At 37.5% G+C, this 7,085-nt stretch overlaps 1 pseudogene; it reads left to right on the forward strand.

The window, feature by feature from the left end:
• Gm13675 (predicted gene 13675) lies at positions 1,381-2,133 on the forward strand (annotated as a pseudogene).

Below are 7,085 nucleotides of genomic sequence, written 5' to 3' on the forward strand. Positions count from 1 at the left end.
GGTATATAGTCACTGATAAGTGGATGTTAGCGCAAAAGCTCCAACTAACCAAAATACAATTCCCAGACCACAGGAAGCTTAAGAAGGAAGACCAAAGTGTGGGTGCTTCGGTCTTTCTTAGAAGGAGAACAAAATTACTCACAGGAGCAAATATAGAGATAAAGTGTAGAGCAGAGAAGGAAAGGCCATTGAGGGACTGTCCCAACTGGGCATTCATCCCTTAAACCAAACCCAGACACTATTGGGGATGACAAGAAGTGCATGCTGAAAGAAGCCTGATATGGCTGTGTTCTAAGATTCCATGGCAGAGCTTTACAAATACAGAGACGGATGCTTGCAGCCAACCATTGGACTGAGCATGGGGTCCCCAATAGGGGAGTTAGCGAAAGGACCAAAAGCATTGAAGGGGATTGCAACCCCAAGGGAAAAGCAACAATATCAAACAACCAGTCCCCCAAGAGCTTTCTGGGACTAAGGCATCAACGAAGGACTACATATGGCTCTAGCTTCATATGTTGCAGAGGATGGCCTTGTCATGCATCAATGGGAGGAGAGATGCTTGGTTCTATGAAGGCTCGATATATGTCCCAGTGTAGGGGAACTGAGGGCAGGGAGGTGGAAGAGACTGAGTGGGTAGAGGAACACTCTTATAGAAGGATGGGAGGGATAGGGGGTTTCAGGGGGCAGGTAACTGGGAAAGGGGATAACATTTTAAGTGTAAGTAAAGAAAATACCCAATTAAAAAATTATAGGTAACTAATGATTACTAGAGGAAGCATAATTAGCTAGCTTCTACCAAGGATGATCCCCTTGATTGGTTGGTTTTTGAGTATATATATATATATATATATATATATATATATATATATATACATATGTGTGTGTGTGTGTGTGTGTGTGTATTTGTATACTTGTGTATATACATACATGTGCATATATATGATATGTATAATTTGTGTATACACACAATATATGTGTGTTTGTGTGTGTATGTAGCAATAATAATCAAAGAAAAAGAAGCGCTCAGCTATAGGGAAGAAATATGGAACAGGTGACTGTGACTTCTTGGAGGAAAAGAAGAGAGAAGAGAAATTATTTAATTTTATTTCAATTAAAATGTATTAACATTAATATGAAAGTCAATTCCTATAAAATTATAATACTACATTTTAAAAAGAGACAAGAGAATTGACAAATGAAAATATGCAAGCATGGTCATTATAAAAACTGACCTAACATATAAATATACACAACAAAAATGTAGAAACTATAAAAATAAGCTATTGTAGACGAATTAAATGATAAACTCTTGCATTGGATAAACAACAAATGTATTTTCATTTGTTGTTTATCCAATTCCTTTATAAAACTGTAATTCTGACAGTTAACATGGCTGCGACTAGTTGTTCCCCGAGACGACCCTGAGCAAAGGAAGACAGGGCACTGTGAGACTTTGTCCACGTCCTGTCAGCCATGGCGCTTCAGCCGCGGTTCTGGAAATGTCTGTCAGTTTTCAGGAAACTGGAGTGTGGGTTCGCAGCCCTCTCAACCAGTTCCATGCCGGCCGTAGACTAAGGATAAGGAAGTGGTGGCCCCTGAGTTCACCAACCGGAACCCTCGGAATCTGGAGCTCTTAGGGGTAGCTCAGAAAGAACGGGGCTTGGCTACTGTGTGGCCTAACCGGGAGTTCTGGCACAGGTTGCGAGTTGTAAGGACTCAGCATCACGTAGAAGCATTTGTTGAGCATCTTAATGGCCAGGTTGTTGTTTCAGCATCCACTGGAGAATGGGCTATTAAAAAACACCTTTATAGTACCAGAAACGTGGTGGCTTGTGAGAGCATTGGGCGAGTGCTGGCACAGCGGTGCTTAGAAGCAGGAGTCAACTTCATGTTCTACCATCCCACCCCGTGGGAGGCGTCCTCAGACTCGATAAAACGTTTACAAAATGCCATGACAGAAAGTGGCGTGATGTTTCGGGAGCCTCGAAAAATCTATGAATGAAATAGAAGTGTTAACTATTATTGGAACTGTAATATAAGACTACCATCTACAGCCACCAAAGGAAAGCATCTGCATTAAAAGGAAGGAAGGAAGGAAGGAAGGAAGGAAGGAAGGAAGGAAGGAAGGAAGGAAGAAGGAAGGAAGGAAGGAAGGAAGGAAGGAAGGAAGGAAGGAAGGAAGGAAGGAAGGAAGGAAGGAAGGAAAGGAAGGAAGGAAGGAAGAAAAGGAAGGAAGGAAGGAAGGAAGGAAGGAAGGAAGGAAGGAAGGAAGGAAGGAAGGAAGGAAGGAAGGAAGGCAGGCAGGCAGGCAGGCAAGAAGGAAGGAAGGAAGAAGCATTTGGAAGGAGAACCAGACTGAAAGTTTCATAGCAATAATGTGACTGAAAACTTATTTAAAGTTAGCTTCTTTCCACTTCTGTGTGTGCTTGTGTGATTTCATTGTTTTAATCAAGGGCTTAAGGTGTCCTCATTCTTGGACATGAGATGTATTTAAGGAAACTAGTCACTATTCAAAGAACAAATTAAAGTGTTTATGACAAACAAACAAACAAATAAATAAAAAACTGTTATTCCATTCACATTCATTTATTTTATGATTTGAGATAGTGTCTTTTTTTATAATTATTATAAATCATTATAATTATTACCAATATATTTAAACATCATCATAAAAATTGCTTATATTATCTAGTGATGCATTGATTTTTGCAATGTCAAATGTAAATATTAATAGACACTTTCATATACATTATACATGGTTATATTTACATATTATTTACTTGTCCATTAAGCAGATTATTGTAGTGTGCCTGTTAAATTTAAAGAATTACTTTAGGAAAAATATTCATCAAAGAATTCAAATCCCTCTCTAACATACTCTCCTACAAGCTTTTTTAGAAAGATCTCAATATAAAAAAACAAGATTTGCTTGAATTTTCTGTAGACATGATATGTTAAAGAAGACTGAGAGCTAATAATAGATGTCCCTTGAGCATTGTGATATATACCAGGAATCTTTTAGCAAAACGTCAAATGGTTTCTGATGTAACACAGATGTAATCTCTAGGCAATTTATACCATGCTGAGTAACACAAAAGGGAAAGTTCAGTGCTATTATGGAAACATGCAATAAGGAAATTGGATATGATTCAATAGAAGTGTCTCTTAAGAGAGACACTGGAAAATATTTTCTCTTATACTTGTAAATGTGGAGTAGGGATGAAAGAATATCTTATTTTCACAACTACATAATGAACCCTGGGTTTCTGACAGTGCTTGACCATACTATAAACGTCAAGGCTTCCGTGGTTCTTAACACAGCACATGTACACTTTACGTCAAGCATAACTTCAGTCCACACAACAACAAACACTGCCAGAATCATCCTGGCTGTGATTTAAGACTGTTGTATATTATGAATTGTAATATTTGTACTTTACAAGTTTTCTTCTCATATAGAAACATAGCATATTATGCTGGTTTAGTAAAGTAATATTTGTGGATTCTTATACATGTAAATAAGTGTACTCCTTATTCCTCATCAAGGAAACATTTTACAACAGACAAACACTATTGAAGACAGCCACAAACAAACAAATTCCAATCTTGTGGAGCAAGACCCAAGAGATATATGGGTGAAACAACTACAAAACCTAAGTCTCAGGGAACACTATTGAGGAAGGAGAAATAAGATTTGTAAAGACCAGAGAATCTGGACATTTTATCTGCCAGTAAAATTCTTTAACACTTCTTGTAGAACTAATGAACTTAATTAAAATGCCCTCAGTTTGAGCTCAGTGAAGTAAAATTTATTGTTTGATTTTCAAAGGATGTTTGTTAGTGCTAGTCTTCAAACTTACTCCCTCTCTCCCTATGACTTTTTACAGTTTCAACACTTCAATATACTGGTGTTTTGAACACAGTCTAGGGAGACAAGCTCTAGAACATTTTCCTTATTCTTTTTCACACGAGGAAGAGTCTTAGCTTTACTTCCAGATTTTGACTTTGCTTCTGTTTATTGGTAGAACATAATAATAAGTAAGCATTTCTTTTTATTTATTTTTTAATTTTTTCGTGTTTTTGAAGCTGTGGTTGGTATCTATCATTAATTTTGTAAAATTAACCTTCATCTATTTCATCCTTTCTGGTTGGTTTAAAATTACCGTTCTCCTGTTACCACATGTATTTTTCCCTTGATGCCTGCAGCTCCCACACTTGTTTTCCAGTTACTTCTATTTAGTGCATACTCAGTGTGTGTGATGGTGGATCCAGGCTGGGAGAGGATCTCTAATGCTTGCAAAAGCCTGACACTTAGTTGTTTTAGCTACAAGGCCCTGGAAAGTGTTCCTTTATGTCAGCCAGGGGTAAGAATGAGCCAAACATATATACAAATGTTACAAATACACTTACAAAGGTCATGTGTTTCATTCTGTTTTCTTATTTTTGTTTTACTTGATTCTTTTCCTTATCAGGTTACATGTTGGGCTACAGTTTTCTTGTCCTCATTCTGTACTCTACAACTTTGTTTTTCCACTGGGAGAAACAAGGGACATGGGTTTGAGTAGTTTTAACAGTGGCTTACTGTTCTCCTTGCTCAGATGTGAAAGTGTGTTCTTGATTTCCCATGGCAGCAAATGGAAAGTGAGACACATTAGGAAGAAAATCCTACCAAACACTGATTGTTACACATCTGAGGCCTTGGTCAGCTTCATAAATCAACCTTACCTCGCATCTGATGTTTAGCAATTTGATAATTATTAGAGTACAGGTTTTCTCACTGCTTATATTGCATAGCATGGGAACAGTTCAAGTCAATTTGTGTTTTGATGATTTTATCCATGAACACATATTTCAACTTGCAATGCGATGAATGGGTAAAATGGTTGGTATAGAATACAACTGATATTTTCTTTTGTTTCCAAAGCTAAATCCAACCCTGGAGTTCTGACAGTCTAAATGCCCCTCAGTTGGGTGTTTTGGTACCTTTGCAATGACTTCCTTCTATTTATTTCCATGATCTGCTGACTTGATCTTCTGTACGTGAGGATTATTGAAAAAATGCTTCAATATTCTCTCTCTCTCTCTCTCCCCCTCTCTCTAGCTTTCTCTCTTGCTCTCCCTCTCCCTCTCTCTCCCACTCCCTCTCCCGCTTTTTACCCTCCCTTCTGCCCCCCCCCCCCGCACATGTGTGTATGTGGTCATGTGAATTTGAGAGAACAAATTTGACTGTTATTCTTCAGAGGCCGTATGCCTTCTCACTAATCTGGAGCTCAAAGTAGGCAAGGCTGCTTGACATTAAGCCTCTTGGGTCGTATAGTAGTTACCTATCTGGAAATGAAATTAAAATTAAACATAGAATATTATGTCTGGATTTCCACTTCAGTTCTTGAAATTGAACTCGATCATCTTTGTGTAGTAAGCACTTTTTTGACCAAGCCATCTCCATAGCTCCTATACTCATTGTGTTTATGAAAATAGATGAAAAATGAAACTGATAATTACTATTACTGTTTATATACTACTAAGTCATGTAATACATATTTGTTCAAAACCTTAAGCAAGAGATGAGTATACACTATTTTTATTTTCATGAGACACTGATGAAAAAGAAAGAAATGGTATAAAAATAAATGCATTTTAATTTTGAGTTATTAAATGAATAAAGTTCTCCTCAAGAAGTTTCTGTAAATGAGTTCACACTTTAACCCCTGGAGCCTGTGAGGAGTGGAGAGTTTTGTTGATTTCTCTGGGACTATTTTCAAGAAAACTTCTTTTCCCTCTGTAAAATGTTTATTTTAATGTTGATCATTCCCTCAAGCACCAAAGCTTTATCAATATCAACTTCACAAAGGATTTTATGACCAAAGAGTGAATTTTTAAACCCTTTAAATTCTATTTTTATTCCCATTTTCACTGCCATTCCCATTCAAAGCAGCTATCAATAAATACTCCTGGGATTTCTCGGTACTACCTCAATAGTTCTCTGCCACAAGACACAGTTCATCATCATTATACTCAGATTTCCACAAAATCTTAGGTGTTAGACAAAATGTAGGTACCTTTTTCTGTCAAATGTAGTGTGTATGACCTGTATCCGAATGTCCAAGAGTCTTCATTTTTTATGAAACTTAATGAGTGTCTCTAATGTTTGGATTCATGTCAGAATGCTAGTCTCCTTTGCTGCCATTTGATTGCCAGTTAGCTCTGTCCACAGTATTTTAAGTTTTTCGAGAGCATATCTTTCCCAAAGTTTAGATATATGGGAGATGGAAGCATCTTGCAGAAAAGTCATCTTATCTCATGTCAGTCAGGAATGAAAATGGGAGAACTTAAGATAGAGGTAAAAATAAATGAGGGAGAGAGGGAGAGAGAGAGAGAGAGAGAGAGAGAGAGAGGAGAGAGAGAGAGAGACAGAGACAGACAGAGGAGTGAAAAAGAGAAGAAAGAACAAGGAAGAGGAGAAAGAACAGATAGATGAAAGAGGCATGCTTAGGAAAGGAGAAGGAGAGGAGAAAAAAGAAATGTTTAAAATAAGTCAAAAACATCATATATATGCAGCTATACTTGCTTAAACACCTCAACCAGTGTTAGAATCTGCAGATGGTGAGGTTGTCCCTTAAGAATGAAAGGTGCTGAAAACTTTCTGCATTTTAGAGACATAGCTGTTGTAACAACATAGCAGGATAAATCTTTCATATGTTGTGGTGTGCTGGTATAAACAAATGTGTCTTGCCCGTGGTATTAAATTACAACATATAAAGTTATGTGGAGGATATAAAAGCTAATGATAATAAGTGCTTTTAAGTGCTTTGTTACTTTTCATGTTTACAATGCTTGCATTATTACTTATGTTTGTGCCTACTTAGTATTTATTTATTTATTTATTTACATCCCAAATGGTGCCCCCACTCATAGTCCCCCCCTTCACAGAGTTCCTCCTCCTCATTCGACTCTGAGAGGGCAGCGTTCCCAGGGTATTTCCCAGAGCTACCAACCAAACATGACACAACAAGTTACAATAAGGCTAGGAATAAACCCTTTCATAAAGGCTGGACAAGGAGGCAACCCAGGAGTTAAGGACAGGA

This window comes from Mus musculus, chromosome 2, assembly GCF_000001635.26.
Source record: "Mus musculus strain C57BL/6J chromosome 2, GRCm38.p6 C57BL/6J".
Classification (NCBI taxonomy): Eukaryota; Metazoa; Chordata; class Mammalia; order Rodentia; family Muridae; genus Mus; species Mus musculus.